This window comes from Cyanistes caeruleus, chromosome 2 (assembly GCF_971803275.1).
Source record: "Cyanistes caeruleus chromosome 2, bCyaCae1.hap1.1, whole genome shotgun sequence".
In the NCBI taxonomy this organism is placed as follows: Eukaryota; Metazoa; Chordata; class Aves; order Passeriformes; family Paridae; genus Cyanistes; species Cyanistes caeruleus.
The window spans coordinates 67,257,183-67,274,377 of NC_141702.1; the positions used below are offsets into that span (position 1 = coordinate 67,257,183).

The 17,195-nt window shown below is 37.1% G+C and overlaps 1 protein-coding gene across 9 annotated transcripts in view; it reads left to right on the forward strand.

Moving 5' to 3' along the window:
* Positions 1-17,195, forward strand: part of RGS7 (regulator of G protein signaling 7) — a 258,091-nt gene that overhangs the window by 3,183 nt on the left and 237,713 nt on the right. For 3 of the 9 annotated variants that reach the window (XM_086877668.1, XM_086877679.1, XM_086877680.1), the window contains exon 2: positions 14,560-14,751. The exons of 4 other annotated variants lie outside the window; for them this stretch is intronic. The gene's annotated coding sequence lies outside the window, so the exon portion shown is untranslated. Of the gene's footprint in view, positions 1-11,275; positions 11,934-13,867; positions 13,969-14,559; positions 14,752-17,195 lie in introns of those variants that run through there. 2 more of the 9 variants (XM_086877681.1, XM_086877682.1) reach the window with 2 other exon arrangements.

Sequence of the window (17,195 nt, forward strand, 5' to 3'; positions counted from 1 at the left end):
AGACACTGGACAATACCTGGTATTTGGTCTTCAGACTTCTGAAAGGAGAGAGAGCTGTGTTGTAATGTGTTAGAGTTCCCTTTTAACTCTTGAGATTTGAACTCAAAATGTTTCTTTACATGAGAAATACTCCTGCCTAATATATTTGTAAACTGACAGTAAGTTTTTGATAATATGATAAGTACAATCTGTTTCTTGCAGTGCATGAAATTCTGTAGAAAAAGTGACTAACACTTTCTTTAGACATTTTGGGCTTGATAAAATAAATTGGTTTTTCAGATAGGATTGATGCATTTCAAATATTTGCAGTGTGTTGAATTTTAGATATTATTAGCAAAAGAGAAATATAATTATGTAAGGAAGTGTTCGTTTCTGCTTTAGTACTGGACTGAGTAATCCACGAGGGTTTGCAAAAATCAACTGAAAAACACATTAGAACTCTTCACAGAAGAAAATCGCCATTATAAATAAAAGCCACCACTCCACTTTAAGCTTTTTCTGTTAATGTGTTTTCTTAAAACTGCCTGGTAAATCTATGCCCTTATTCGCACATTGTGCTATAAATGTGGCTATCTGGAGAATGTGATTGGAGTTGTAAAGGTGTTCTTTTTTTCACCACATTATGATTTTGCACAGTATGCTTTCAAGTGGTGTTGGCAGAGTTCTACTTGCAGTGGTTATGCTGATTGTATGTCAGTGTATTAGGTAAAATTCTAGCCCTTCAGGGGAAATCAGTACTGGATAAAAATTAGTCTGTAGGGAAACCTATTAAATTTACCGTTAGAAAGAAAAGAAAATATTATGTCTGAGAAACCACATGTGGTGGCAAAAATAAGTCCACTGAAGTACGATGCTGGCCTAGGGGGCAATTGCAAAAATATGGCCTGTTTTGCTGTAAGGCTGTGGTGCATCTGAGGTGTGATATGGCAAACAGGAGTTGGCTGCAGCTAAGATGGACAGTGCCCAACCCTCACTGCCTGACTTGCAATACCAGAACAAAGCACTTCCCCACCTTGTACGCTGCTTCTATAGCTTTAGCTAACGGTACAGACAGCCCAGTGGACTACAGAAGTGGGAGCATACAACCAAGGATTGTGTTGAATTTCCTTTAATTTTAAGGTTTTTTTCCTGTTCACTTCTGCTAATAAAAAAATGCAGAGAGAGAATTGATGAACCTAAGCAAAAGAGAAACTGGAGCCAAATGACAAATTATGGATTTAGGAGACTGAGAGTTCCTGGCACCAGACTACTGGTTTCTGACCATTGTGCAGAACCCAGTGACACCTCCAGAAGACACTTGTCAAAGGCTAAATCTAATTGTGTTAAGCATCACTTCCTGCAAGCTTTTGAATGTGTAAGGGAAACATTTTGTGCATTTTTAGTTTATAACTGCTTAATTTTTTTTCCAATTCTTTGGAATGGGAAAAGAGACAAAACCTAACTTTGCTGTTCTCAGACTGTGTTGTGTTTGCAGTTACTCACTGAGATGAGAACAAGTAACTGTAATTACAGATAAAGTCTCAAACTAAATTTTGCAGTGTTGGCTGATAGGAACACTAGGTACTATTCTCATCACCTCCGTTTCCTATGCTATTGTGCATCAGATGGATTTCTAAGGTGCTTTATTTACAATAGATAGAAACACAAGTTCCAAGTCTTTAGAGCAGATGGAGCAGTTATTTTATATAGCACTAAAAGGTTTATAAATTCACACAATAAAATCAATGATGCAGTTTCCTGCTTTTGGCTTCATGGTCAAAACTGATCAGTTGATCAGAGAAACTAATTTCTTTTGTACTTTATGATCAAAAAATGGCTTATGAAGCACTGCCTTTCCTTCTCACAATCAACATCTGTTTTTCTGACTGTAATTCTGATGACAGTGTTGCATGTACTTTGAATACCAGGTGCAAACATTGAAAATCATAAAGAAAAGGTCTTTTAACTTTCTCATTTCTTGATGGCATTTTGATCCAGTCACAATGAAAAGAGAGGGAAGATAGTTGAACAGGGATAGGGATGTAGTTGAAAGTGGGTGTGGGGATCAGTGAGAGCACATTCTACCCTTTGGATGATTTTCATTTTCATGAATGAAATCCGACATGCTTGGGCAAGGGGTTGTTGTCCTACCACCTGTTTGATTTGTGCTGACAGAATGCCTTTGCAGGTCACACAGAAGACTGAAGCAGTATGCTATGAGATACTCACCTGCAAGCACTGTACTGGACAATAAATATAAATAAAAATAAAAGTGGATGACTTTTGGATTATTGTTTCTTTTACTTCCTGATAATATGGTTCAGCCTGACTAGCTTTCCAGCAGTGGCTGTGCAGCAGTTTAGAAGCAGCTGGTAGCAGAGCTCAGCTTCTAGGGCTGACTGTGCTCAGAGGGCTCCAGAGATGCTGTTTTTGAGAAGCTACGGCGTGTGTGGGTGTTTATAGAGACCCTGGGACTCCTCATGTGGGAGTGCTGAAAGAGAGGAGGGAATAGCTTGCTGTTATTTAGTTTCTTATTCTTGACTGGGGATGTCTAGAAGGAGGAAAACTCCACCTGCACCATCTCCCTTGAGTGGAATGAAGGAATATCCTGTAGGAGAGGAGCAGCTGTTGGGGAGCTCTAGTCTGTAGAGACATGAGTTGTCCTCTGGTCTACCCAAAGCTGATTTTTGATTTTGCTTCCAAGTGTGTTTAGGATCTATCTACCTAAATAGATAGTCTGGATTAAAAAACAAAACCAAAACAAAAAAAACACGTTAGCTTTTCTCACAAAAGAGTGCTCTGAGTAATGGCTGGTACTGCTAGCAGGCATGTATGGAAAAATGAGAATGAAGATTATATGTGTTTCTGCATCCTCCAAAAGTTTTGAAAAACCCAGTTCTTCTCTTTTACGTTAAGCTTCAAATACTCCCTCTGGAAAGGGAAGGAAACATTCTTTTAGCTGGTTTTGGTGCTTTTGGCCTTAACCAATAAAGGGCTTCCCTGTCTTCTTTGATGAATGATTTACAACTGGTTAAATAACCATTTAAATATCTTTTGAACTCTTACTATTGTTAAACTTTCCCTCTTCACTATTTTCTAGGGGATGGTGTGGTATTCTAAATATTTTTTAGGAAAGACTCCTCATTTTTTCTAAACCCTTTTAAGTGCATTTATAGGAAAATGAGTGTGTGTCTTTTTAATGTCATTACTTTCCTCTTTTTGATATCTTGTCAGAGAGATCATCTTGAAAAGTGTCCCTGAATAATAATTCTACCTTATTATTCCTTTTTAAGTATCCTGCTGTAGTCTGCATTGTGGTTAAGATGCCATTGTACTTTGCACTGCAAAATCATAAACTAAAGAGGGATGTCCTAGAGACTTAGCTGTACAGGATGTATCTTTCACTAGCTGTCTGTGGAAATTCACCATTTTTCTTCCCAGTACTTAGGGTTTTTTATTTCCTAAATATTTAGCTGCTCTTCATTCAATCTCTGGCAGTTACTTGGCTGGATCAGTTGCTTATGCACTGTCTGTCTGAGCTCTGCCTCTTGCTGTGTTAATGATGCCAGGTGCTGGTGCTTCTGCAGAGTATAATTACCTGGTAGCAAAGTTCATCCTGTCTTTGGTGCTGTCTTTGGCAGTCACAGTTCTGTCCCTTCTTCTTTCAGCCCCTTAGAATATAGAATGATGCTGTCCCCTAACCTTAGGTGCACGTGTCTCTTAACTCAGACTTCAGATCTTATTCATTGCCTGCTGATTCAAAGTGACAGCTGTGCCATCAATCTGTTTGTCAGTTTTTTCCCCGTTTGGTGTGTTGGAGATTCTCTGCCCTGAGAGGCTCAGGGATGTTGTCTGGCCCCTTGTGCTCTGCAGGTCTGCTGCACCTGAGTCAGAAGTTGGAGTCAGACTCCATTGGTGTGAGCACTTGTGGTTTCAGTGGCAGGACTCCTATCATAGGAGGGAAAAACCAAGGAAGAGGATGTAGGCAAGCCATGTTTGCAGACTTGGGACAACTCATACATAGTGTTCTATATCTGCCATGCAACTGGCAACAGACATGCCACTCGTTTCAGTATTGCTTGTCTTTCTTCATTCTGGTTACTGTTGAATTTCAATATTTGTCCTTGCTGACTGCCACATTGCTGAGTTTGACAGGTTGTCGCCAGAATTCGAGTCTGCTGGCATAAATTTTGCATATATTTAGGTAGAGATTCAACTGGTGGTTATCCTGTGTCAGAGTAGATCCTGCTTTGATTGTGTATAGTAGAAGATTAGGAGAGGGTGTGTTTTGAGAGAAAGAGGACAACTATATCTCATATTTATCTGATGAATCTTTCAAAGAGTTGATTGTGCCAAAAAATATAGAATGAAAATATTCCCTGGGTAAGATGTATGTTGGGTTGAATAACAATGCAATGAAAAGTAACTGTAGTTTTTCCTTATTTCCATTACTGTGTATTGGTGGAAATTGCAAGGTAATTGTTTCTGTAAAAAGATTAGTCAGAACTTGATACTTACCAAGAAGCCATGCTATTTTAGGGTGATAGAAATTCTCGGACTTCCTTGAACAATCAAGACTGGAATCATGCAAAATTAACTTTATGTTGAACTATATGTCATGCTTCTACAGAATGAATTATACAGAATAAATTACTTGCAATAAATCTTACTTTCTGGGGTAACTGTTTTTCCTGAAAATTAGATGAAAAGATACATTTTCTCCTTCCAGTAAAAATCCTGCTGTAGTAATTTTTAGCTAGGATAATCCAGAGACAGTTGAAAATGAAACTTTTGTATCAGTGAACCTGTGGGCTTCTTCAGGAGACTCCTCCATCAGGTTTTAATTCTTATTAAAATCATTAGAATTTTTAAAAGATGGAACAGTTCTTTGTACAAAATGACTAGAAAATATTTTTTTTTGTTTTGTTCTGTATTGTTTTGATTGAGTTGATATATAAAGACAGTTTTTCTTTCTAAGAGTCAGGCTATTTATAGAATTATATAGGAAAGAATAGAACAGAACTTGCACAAGGGAGTATTGCTATGTCCCTCCCTTAGCACCATCAGCACCAGAAAGATTCATTTATTCAGTGTCCCTTTTGAGCTTTCTCTGAATTTCAGAGTTCAGACTTCAATGAAGTAAGAGTATCTCGAGCAGAAAGAGATAATGTATTGAGATTTGAATTTCCTATATCCTTTAATGTCCTAGTGCCAAACTTGGTGTATGTTTTCCATTTGAAATAAATGAACATATTTACCCGATTCCGTGGAGAATTCTTAAAAACTAAAGAAGTTCATAATGGGATTCTGTATCTGAGCCTAAGTCTAAAATGTTGCATGTTTTTCCTTTCACCTCACAGATTTGTCATGGTTGTGGCTTTTCATGTGACCATAGTAATCAAAGGGGCATCACACATTTTTGTTTGAATGGATTTAAAAAAAAAACTAAGAAAGTTCTCACATAAAGTGGGGAAAGTTCTAATAGGTAATTCTAACCTAGGTTGTTTGTTTTAATTTTTAGGCAAATATTAACACATGCTCTGTGCTGTTTCTCCAACCCTAAAAACTTACAAATGAACACGGATGAAGCAAATGGTATAAAATGTTTTTATTACCAGAGTAATTTGACAGTTTCATTTGGTGGATCCTTAGAATCTCTTGCCATGACTCTCCAATTTTGGAGGTCTGTTTTTAAAAGAAAAGAAATTTTCTGACACTCTATTTGGAGAGGGGAGAAAACAAAGCAAATTTTCTTGGATATTCTTCAAACCAGGAAAAATCTACTTGTGTTGTAATCTTTCCTGCATTTTCTGTGGCTTGAACAAAACCATGTCACCAAAACTTTGACTTCTGTGGAGATATTTGCAAAACTTCAGATACTGCCATCAGTCTGGGAGTTGGGAAACCAGTGGGTAAACAGGAACCTAGAGTGCTTTCAGCATGCTTCTACTCCGCTCAGAACACTCACAGTTGACATGGCAGAGATGGTGTAATCACAGAACATTTAGTTGGAAAAGACACTTAAGGCCAGGTCTAACTGTAATGGTACAGGTTCATTTCCTTCCTGCCTTTTGTAGGCCTGGGATATCTGCCCTTGCTGTAGACACCACTATTCTGATGAGAGAGGTGGGTAAGAAACACAACTACTAAGAAAAGCTTCCTGCAGGTGGTGGTGCTGGTGAAGTCAAGTATTTTCCAGGTGCATGTTTCATTCTAGTGACAGTGGTATCAAGAGGATCAGATACCATATGGATTTGTCAGGTTATTTAAGAAAAACCATCACACTATGTATGGAAATGTGAATGTGCTTCCAGTAGCATCTGTAATAGCCTCAGGAACAGATCGGTATGTGTCTTCTTGCTTGGTCTTCAGGATGCTGCTTCTGGGGTTACTAAAAAGCAGTGGAGAAGGTGGCAGAATGAGCCATTTCCTATAAAATGGGAAATTAAGTCCAGAACAGAAACACATTCTGTTTCTTGACATAAATAAAAATTAAGCCAAATATGAACTAAGCCAAACATGAGATATTCATGTGATAGATTTGCTCTCTGTAGCATTCTTGTCCACATTTGATTTTTTGGATGTGAAGAAGTTTACTGGCAGGTTAGGGGTGGAAAGTGATATCTGGCTTTGATTGCAGCATAATCCTTGTAGAGGTAGCAGCAAACGGGCCTGCATGCTTGGAACAAATCGTAAAGCAGAAGTCAGACTCAGTACGTTTGTGTGAGGTGTTTTCTTTGAGATGATATTTACTTATACAGTGGAGCATGCTCCTATTGTATGATGAAAGTACAGCTAATAATGGTGCTCTGAGGAGTTCCTTGTTTTCTAAAAGCAAATATATTGTTGTACGTGAGGGAAGGAGAAAAAAAGATTAATGTCTAGGAAACATAAGTCTGCAACAGTTCAAGGCTCTTGATTATCAGTCTTCCCAATGAGTTCTGATTGCATTGATACATATATATTTTTAAAATTTATCCCAGGTATGTCATATTTTATCTTTTATTGCATATCAGCATATGGTGATGCCCAGAAAGGTGATGTAGCTGCTGTAATTCTCTGGCAAGCTAATGAACAATTATGACAAGAATTACTCTTTTTTTCTGTATTGCTTTTTGCTTAAATGCAGAGGCTTGTAAAATTGAAGGTAGTCCAATTAAACTTGGCAGACAGTTGCTAGTTTGCATTGTTTCAAAGAAAATAACTGGAGAGAAGATGAAAAAAACTAGTAAAACTAGAAGTCCTACTTTGTTTTTGGTTTTTTTTCAAGTTCTCATGAAAAGACTTTGGCTTGGCATTAACCACTCCACGTGATAGTCAGTTTGATTTGAGTGTCGCTGAATACTGTCTCCAGCTTCTGTTCCCCAAGCGTCTAGATGAATCTTTTTTGAGGTGTACTGAATTAAAGATTAATAGCAATAGAGAAGGGAATATGGAAGGGTTAACTCTAAGGCATTACAGGCTTGACTTACTACCTTTTAGAAATTAATTCATAACAAAGATTCTTATGAAGTATTGAATTTCATGAACTACCGAAGTCTGTTCCCATGTAAACTTAAACCTTCATTCTTTCAACCTATGTTTAAAAGTTTGAATATGTATAAATGAAGAAACACTAAACCCAAACTTTGGTTCATTATCACAAAATACAATCACTTCAGTAATTCTCCTATTATTTTCTTTAAATGAGAAAATGCAGTCTATCAAGTTTTTGTGTGTGTGTATGTTCTGCAGTGGTATCCAAGTCAACAGTGCAGAGTTGTACTAGTTGACGTTAGGAGGATTTAAGAGCTGAGTGACTTTCAGTATGTTTTTTGCTTTAGGAAGGTGTTAGAAACTCTTGTGTAGTATAGAACTGAAAGGAAGTAACCTCAAGTTATGTTACAGAGTCTTTGCAATCTGAAAGTTCAATGTCCAGCCTATGCTAGCTCTCTACCTTTCCTCTGTGATGAATGGAAAGAACTAGATACCCCCAGAGATCTGCAGCAGGTGAGTCTGCCAAAAGGATTTACAGAGGAAGATAGGCAAGAAAAATACTTTGTTTCTTTGTGTCTTTCATATATTCTTACAGTAAACATTAGGTGTAAAAATATGAGATAATGTGATCAGCTAAATTTACTCCTTTATAATAAGTAAAAATGAAGATTTAAAAGGGGGAAAAAATAGATCTTAACACAGGGTTAATATACTATTACATTCTGTTACAAATTTTTGCCGTCTGAAGGGCCTGAACTTAAAGGTGGTACTTAAGGAGGAAAAAGCGTTGGTTTGTGTACTAATGAAGTTTATGCTATTCTAGTTCAGACTGCCAATCCATACATAAAACCCCATAATTTTTCTCCCATAGTCCAAATCAATTTTTTTTCCCATGTGGCCAATTCTGAATATATATAGAAGAGATGAAATGCTAATTAGTAAATCATTTGTTACTAATTCACAGCAATGTCTATCTGATATGATTTCAATGTCCATATAAGTAGCTCTAAGACTCTTTTAAGTCTTAAATTTCTGCTTCAGTGATACGTGTTATATAATAAAGCAGCTCTTCCTGTTCAAAGAGGGAAGGCAGTCTTTAAACTTTACCTTTTGTTTTGAGGAAGTAAGTATTTCTTCTTCAGGTAAATGGTTTTGTTTATTTTCTTAGATTACATTTTTTTTTCATTTCCTGTCCTCTTCAGCTTGTAAGCTGAGAGCTTGCTGGGAAACGTGAGATATTATCTTTCACCTAAATACCCTAGAAGAGGAGTAGGAATCTGCAACAGGTTGATGAGTTTGGTTCTTCAGTCCAGAAATTCCAAGCACATAAAAATCACCCCTCAATCTTCCTTGTTCTTAGACTTGTCATAATTTGTCCATATGCCTAAATTGATTGTACAGCTGAGAAAGGTACCTTTGCGGACAAATGACTCCAGGATTACTCAGCAGTGTAAAGCAGTATCTGTCCTCCTTCAGATTCCTGTACAATCTGTCTCTCTGCCTACACACCAGCTCTCACTTCTTTCCCTGTTCCAGTATCTACTGCCTCATATTCTCAGTTCATGTCCTTTTGGTAGAACCAGTATTGCTTTCTCCTTGAGTTTTTGAGATGGCCTTTCCAGGAGGAAAGTTCTTCTTTGCTCTTCATCGAAATCTATTCCTCTCTTTTAGTGGTTGAAAATGTAGGATCTCTAACCACATAACATTAACTGATAACAGTCCAAAACAGCAAGGACAAGGAAATGCCCAATCACTGCAGCCTTCACCATCTTCTTGAAGTCTTCAGGAAAATTCAGGCTATGACCAACACCTTTTGGGGGCATAAATTTAGTCCAGCAGTTTTTGGTAGATTTCTAAGCAATTTCAACACTTTTAAGAGAAGTGCTAGACAGCTTTAATGGATGACTTGATGATATGACCAGCCTTTTGAACATACTTGCTTATTCATTCTTATTCATTGCGTATTTTAGCTTGGCAAGTGAATTGTGTCAGCACAATTACATCATGCTGTATAAGTCAGGAGGTTTGCTCACACATTAAAATTCATCCAAAACAGAACTGAGCCTTGGTTAATGGGAAGGAGAAATTACGGTCTGAAACAAATAATTCTTGCAGCAAGAACAACCAAGAACTATTTTTAGAAGATGTTGAGCATGTACATTTCTAAAGAGCCAAAGACTGCTCAACATGACAGCATTTGTCATAAAATCGGTAGGAGGGATACCTGCTTAAATTTGGAAATGAGGAAGAGTATCTGTATTAAACTGAAAAGGTTATTTTAGGGGTGTAGCTCTTGCCTTTGTGATTTTTTTCAGTATTAGATGTGTTATTTTCACAAGCTGTACTAGTTCAGTTTCTTTCTCCCTCCCTCCCCTCCCATCTTTTTTGAAGGAGTGGGAAGGAGTCACACATCTTTACTGCATCTTTAATGTGATAGTCTGAAAATAATTCTAATACTTACAGTAACTGTGATGAATAAAGAAGCTGTTACCCTAAACTTCCTTACTTTTGCACTGTACCATTACAAATATGATATCACTCTCAGAAAAAATTGAGTGTGCAGTCTTTTTAAAAAGACCTTGATTATAACTCCACCAGCCAGTTGTTTGGCAGTCCATATGATGCAATAGTATTTCTTCTTGTGCACTAACTGGAATATGGATGGGTGAGGGAAGAAATAACTAGTTTGGGCCTTAAGACTGTCTCTCTTAGGAAACTTAGAAGGGCTAAGGACTGTGTTTCAGCACTGCCCCTTGATTCCATATTCATTCCTGGTGCAATTTTCAGCAGAGGCAATTGCTTTTTTTTTTCTTTTTTCTGAGAATACCTTGTGATGGATATCATGGACTAGTGACCATTTTTAATAAGGAAGAAACCCACTTTGTTTTGAGGGAGTACAGATTAGCCATATGGATGCAAACTGTAATGCTACACCTCCCAAAAGGAAGGGAATGGAGAGTAGTCTCTTTCATTTCCCATAGAAATTCAGTTCTATGGCCAAGTAAGACAAGGACTCGGTGATAGGACTGAGGTCTTAATGGAAGCAATTATGTAAAGAATTGGAATTATTTTCAGTAATTGAAGTAGTGGGAGAAACAGAAGTGTCTTGGAGGAGATGGCTGTTAACTTGAGTCTGTAGCAGTATGCAATTATTGTAGATAACAAATGTGGCTAAAGTGAGTTCTCCAAGAACAATAATGTCTGTATTTTTAAAAATAAATCTGAAATTTTATTTTTGTTTTATACATAAAAGATAAACCTTCTGCAAGTAGAGAATGGAGTGTTGTCTGTAGGTTTTGAACCCAGAAACCTCTGGAAATTCAGGGAATTTTGCCTGAAGTTGCTGAAACAACTTGAAAAACAGCTGTATGTATAAAATCACCTTTGCTTAGCACTGAGAGTCAAGTACTGATCATTGTTCAGAAGTAACAGGAAATAGCTGATTCCTTAGCCTAGTTTTCTGCACAAAGTTGACTAATTATCTATACTTGAATTTAGTCAAAATATCAGGATTTACCTTTCAATCTTACTTAAATCCAGAATTAAATGATGAAGGTATTTGTTAGATTAAAATACCAAGCATCCTTTCCCTAAACACTCTCCTTCTTTTGAAACAGTGCTCACAAATCCTAAGACAGGGTTTGTATTGAACACTGTTTTTTGGAAAACTAATATAATTTTCCTGTAGAAACAGTATTTTCCTAAAGGCCTACAGAAAATCCAGGTCTATATAATTTGTGGAATGTATGAAAGTCCTTGCCTTACATGCTTAGTGTCTCAAAATACAAAGTAAATGCAATTTTTTCCTTCCAAAATAGTCCATCTTCTGATTGAAATTGCACAGGTTTTCCTGTATTTTGGGTCTTTTACAAGCCATTCTTGCTAGTCTCTTTCCCTCAAGCAAAACATACTGCTATGATCCTAGGAATACCACACGTAGCTTTTTTGAAAGATGAATGTCTTTAGGGAGAAGTGCCTGTCTGCATGCTAAAAATGTTTTTTCTTTCTCTTACTGTGTTCCCACCTCTCTCTTTGACGATAAAATCCTTTTTATGTCCTTTTATTCTGTTTCTTATATCACTGTGCTTGACTTGCTGTGGGTCAGAAAGGTTTTGTACTATTGTCTCTTGCCTTTAAATTCATGGCCCTAATTTTGTCTCTCATTGTTCATCTGCTTGCTTCGTCCCTGCAAATTTCTCAGTTTTATTTTGCTCCCTGTGCCAGGGTGGCTGTCTTAGTGCTGTTTGCTGAAGTAACACGTTTTAAATGACCTGCTCCCATTTGTGATCTGGTGCAATTGCACTGTCCCATAGTTGTCTCTTGTATTCATATTAAATGTCTCTGTTGTGTTATGTGTCAGAAGCAAGCGCACTGGGTCCTTAGGATGCTGCTGGAATGAGTTTTCAAAGGAGCCTTCACAGGGTCTGGAGACCAAAGCTCCTTTCCTTGCTGTACCTCAGAGAGCTGTGGCTTCTCAGGTAATTGCCATGAAATGGGATTTTGAAAGCTGTGGAATTGCTGGGCCTGTCCTCACCTATGGGGGTCCTGTTGTTCAGATCGGGAAGCTGTGGCTGTCCTGAGAAACACTTCTGGATTTTTCTGCACTTTGGGAATGTGTGCCTTGCTTGGAGCCCTGTGCAGATACTCTGAGTACTCCTCATCTCCTGCCTGCATTGGTAGCCTGGAAAGTCAGAAAACCAATACAGAAAGTATTAAAAATAATATTAAAACTATTAAAAAAATAAAAATAAAAATTTCAAATAAAAAATAAAAAAACTGGACAGAGGAAGGAAAAGGGGCTGTCTGCTCTGTCAGCAGCAACCACTCAATCTCAGCACTGCAGCTGAAGGGTGAAATTCAGGCCCCAATGAGCAAGTTGGACTTTGAGTTCCCTACACAAGAAATGAGCTTTTCAGGTCAGTTAGCACTCGCTTTGTGAAGTCAGTGTGTTCTTAACTAGGGAAACAACACAGGAAAGGAAGAAGGTAGTTTCTCAGCAACCCATACATGCCAGCAGCATAACTGGGAGTTAGAGCCCTCGAATGGTCTGTAATGGAGATGTTTCTCTGATAATCATGCTTTCAATTTTTTTCCCATCTCTTTGAGAAATAATTTGGGAAGATTATACAGTTTATCTGCTTGTCCTGGATATAACTTAATTGCAGTAAAGCAGAGCAAATAGAAAGGAATTCTTTGCCATTTTGCCTTCCTGAAAGAGGTATTTTTATCATAGTATCTGGCAATTTGCAGAAAGTGAAATTTTTTATTTACAACAAAAGGCAGCCAAACAAGACCCTGGACCCAAACCTTTGTATTACATCCCACTGGTATAGGTAGTAAGAGGAATATAAATTGGTACCTAAAGGTGGATACAGTAAATAATGTTTGCTTACAAAATGAGAGGTAAAGATTCTTGATTTTTTTTCCAAGTCATCTAATTTAATTTTCAGTGTAAGTTAAAACTGTTAATTATTACAAATCACAAAGCATTTGGTGACCTGAGCAATATTAAACTGCATGAGTAATGCAAATATGTTTCTTTTAATTAAACATATTTTTGAAAAGTTAAAGATCTGAAAAAAAATTAATCATGCATTGTGTCCCACTTTTGATGCCCTAGAAAACTCATTTTTCAATTCCCTTTTTTGCGGCTTCACACGTTTTATTGTAATATTTTAGATACTGTTCCAAGAAAATATTTTATCAATGTTAAATGGAGCCAGTTGAACTTTACCATATGGACAGGTTTCTTTGTTGGTAGGGGTGCCTTATTTAGCTCAGGCATCAGTGTTGCATTTGTTTAAGTAATTACTTATTTTTAAAGGAAGCGATACAACCTTTTTAATGACTGATTAGAACTTTTGAAGGTCAAATCTGATTTCTTGCCTCTTAATTTTGATGCTTTTTTAAATTTTTTTTTCCTAGAGATGATTTCTGCTAGGCTGCTTTTAACAGGTTTTACAGCTACTTGGCTTCCAATGTGAGAATAATAACGTATTTTTTGTCAAGAGATCAGGGCAAAGAAGGATCCTGAGATATTGCAGAAAATTTAGTATGTTGAAAAAGCAAAACTCCTCACCTCCTTGTGCCCATGGATGAAGCAATTAATATTTGGTATCAGTAAAAACTATGATAGCATTTTCATTTTTAGGAAGGAGGGCAATAGTGATTTGAGGAGGAAGGAAGGGCCTGTGAGGTGAGGATGCCTCTGTTACAGTTGATAGCAAAAGCTGAATAAAGCATCTCATTTCTCTGGAGTTGTAGGAGTTAATCTTAGGAGATTTTTGTCCCAGAATGAAAACTGCAGTGTAAGTTTGGCTGCTTAAACATGCATTCATTGCCTCAAATCACTCTCCTTTTTGCATCCATTGCCCTAGTAACTGTAGAGTAGCAATTCCTTGCTTTTCTGCAGACTGCAGGAGTCAAGAATCAGCACTGTGTAGGAGGAGGAAGAAGTGTGACTTCTGTCCTGTTCATTTCCCTCTGAATTGCTGGCATGGAGAGGTTACCCAGGTACCATTGCTCAACTGCTAGGTAGTAAAATTGAGAGAGGCCAGAGTGAAGAGGATGGAATTGGATGCAGCACATGTACCATGTGATGATGCCATTATTACCTGGTGATATTTAGAATTGAAACATTTTCATGTTACTGTTAATCATCATCAGAGTTCATGACTTTATTCTCTTCCTACTCTAATTAAAAAATACTGACCTTCCATTGTCATAGACGCCTGCGTACAAATTATTGGGATATTATGTAGCCTTGGGGATGAGGCTGGGAAGGACAGTCAATAGCTGTGTTGTGACTGGCAAAGTACTGTTACAATATTTAGAACATCAGTAACAGTATACTGGAACGTGCTTCTCTAAACCAAAATGTTACTTGGTTGGCTAAAAAAACATGGGTAGGTTGGTGTGTGTACTTACATTTTTGTATCTTCTGTTTGCTTCCTGGATGTGAGTTTCATGTCCGATGAAACTTGCTGTGAAAGTGGTTGTTGAAAGTGATTGTTGCTTTGCAAGGTATTATCTGTTCAAATTGTAGGGTTGGTTCCATATTTCAAGGTCCTTCCCCTTACATGTTTGCAAATTTTGATATTTTAGGAGAATGAAAAATATTTCCAATGATGAGAACTGAAATGGGAATGTAGCCATAGAAATAATCTCCAAACTACTCAGAAAGGAAACATGAAATCAACTGGGAAGAGCTGTGGCTGAATCTGTGGACCTAATCATTGGCCCCCTGAATGTCTGCGGTACGCCAGAGGAAGTATCGTGATTGCTGCTTTTTGCTTGGTGAGCTTTTGGTCTGAGGTGAACTGAGCTGAAGCCAGATTTCACTTCTGTTTATTCTTCTGCTATCAAATATGAAACCATTTTCTGTGATGATTTTATGCTAGACATAAGTGCATTATAATGACATAAAATGACATCTATTACATACACTACATATCCAGACTGGTGAATGTAGAACAAATTGTGTCATGAGGTCAAATGCACAGGGTAGAACCTTCGCATTACAGTCCAGTAGCTCTGTTGAGTGACAAGATGTATAAGAGAGGGAGTATGAAAGAACTATGAACAGTGCTTTGAGTTTGTGTCTGTAAATTTCAGTTCCCTCTGGCACATGAAAGGCATATACTTAGGGTTTTAGGCACCCTATTGTGGCTTTTCTGCCTTTAGAGAACTCCCTGAAATCTCTTTTGGCTTAGACTAGTAAATTAAGTTTTGATATTTTGCAACCAGTTTTGTTCCTTGCTAGCTAAACTTATTCCTAGATAAAATGCCATGCTCTTCCCCATCTGAATATTGCTCATGTCTTCTTCCCCTCCTATTTGCAGTCAGGAAATAGATCAGTTATCAATTGATCAATTGATTGATAGCTGATCAGATGATCAGTTATCAGTTCAAAGATTGGTTGTCTTTGTCCAATAAGAGTGGACTCATCTGCTCTGTACCTATATTGCTCTTTGTTTTCTTTTTTGTCCAATCTCCAAGTATTTTGGTTTCCTATGACTCCCTGAGTCTTACCTTCATTTTCTTTTCTTTGTTGAGGTGAATAGCCAGGTGCTATTTAACAACTTCTTTTCTATAGTGTTAAGTTTTTTTTTCAGTATTCTTGGATTTAGTTTTTGTTTTTATTTCATTAATTTTATCCTGAAAATCTAACCAGTTTGCAGAGAAGGTGGGATCAATGCTTTCTTTATGAATTGTTTTCCTTGTTTCCTCTCTCTCATCTTAGTCCATTCTCTTACTTTATCACCAGAAGCTGCATAAGTTTCATTTGGCCTACGGTCATTGAGATTGTGAAATCTGATTTCGCTCTGCTTCCTTATTAAATAAGTAGTATTGTCCTTCCCCACTGTGGATCATTTTTCAGTCTGGATGTATTAACACTACCTTCCTGCCTTCAATGTTATGACCTCTTTATTAATTTTCCCCTCTCTCTCTCTCTCTCTCTCTTCTGTTATCCATAGTCTAAATATCTATCTATGCCTAAATATCTTTGTTTCCCCCTATACAAGACAAGCCTTTATACTGTAAAAATATCATACTGGACAGCTGATAGGCCTTGCACAAAATTTCAGTTCCAAATCTAGCACAGCAAAGCTCTGCTTTCTTTAGTACCAGATTATTTTCATGCTCCTGTCTGTCTCTCTTCTCCTGCAAAAAAGAAGGTTTAAACCATTGCTGTGTTGGAGGGGAAAGTAATTCTTTCATGCTAAGCATTTTATCTGTCACATACCTCATCAGACTTCAGTGTCTGCTTCTTGAAGTAAAACCTAGTGGCAAAACTGAATGCATGTATCCTTGTGTTAAGCAATTCTTTAACTAGAGAGGGATACTGTGCACAGCAGTGGAATTCAGACATTTTGGAAAGAGAGTACACAGAATAAGATTTATTTTCCTACATGTCTGGCATCTTTTAATTTCCTTGTTGTTTTTCCTCACTGCCTGGGTATTTCAGGCTATAAGGTCAAGGGCTACTTTGATTTCCTTGCTTGTAAAGTGGCACTATATTATATTGTATCATATTGTATCATATCATATCATCATATTTTAGTAACAATGCATTTTTTACTCACTCAAATATTGAGAGCTGAGGTAACAGCTAGGATACAGAGTTTTTGTGACACTTTTCTTGGCTGTCTAAGCTATTCTGACTGTCTACTTTGAACTACTAAATATATATCTAATTTAAATATACTGTTTTTCAAAAATAAATAGGTTGTTATGATTTTAGATAATACAGCCAAGAGTTTGGTGCTTTTCTAAAAGTAAATATAACTTGTTTTCTCAGCCAACTGTTTGGAACTATACATCTATACTCTGGAATTTAAGGAAGTTTCCTTTAATATTGAAAAAAGTGTGTAGAAGTTGAATGTTTGTTATAATCTTGTAGGCTGAAGGAAAACAATCTTTGTGGTAAGGAGTGGATTCTGGGGAGGACTTGAGTTTATACTGTGGTTTGAAAGAAACCCAGCAAACCCACATCCCTATTTTGTGTTTCTACTACTTTTTTTTTTTTTAATTTTTTTAAATTTTTTTTTTTTAAAACAAATTAATGGGCCTGTTTGGCTATCCTACACACCTGCTTATTTCCTTTTCATAATTTTTAGTCCTTTTTGTTTCTAGAGAATATGACTTAAAAAAATAAAGCTCTCCTTTTAGCCTGAATGCTATATAGAGTTTAAAAGAATAAAAACTCCATTCATTTCCTGTGAGAGAATGACTATACT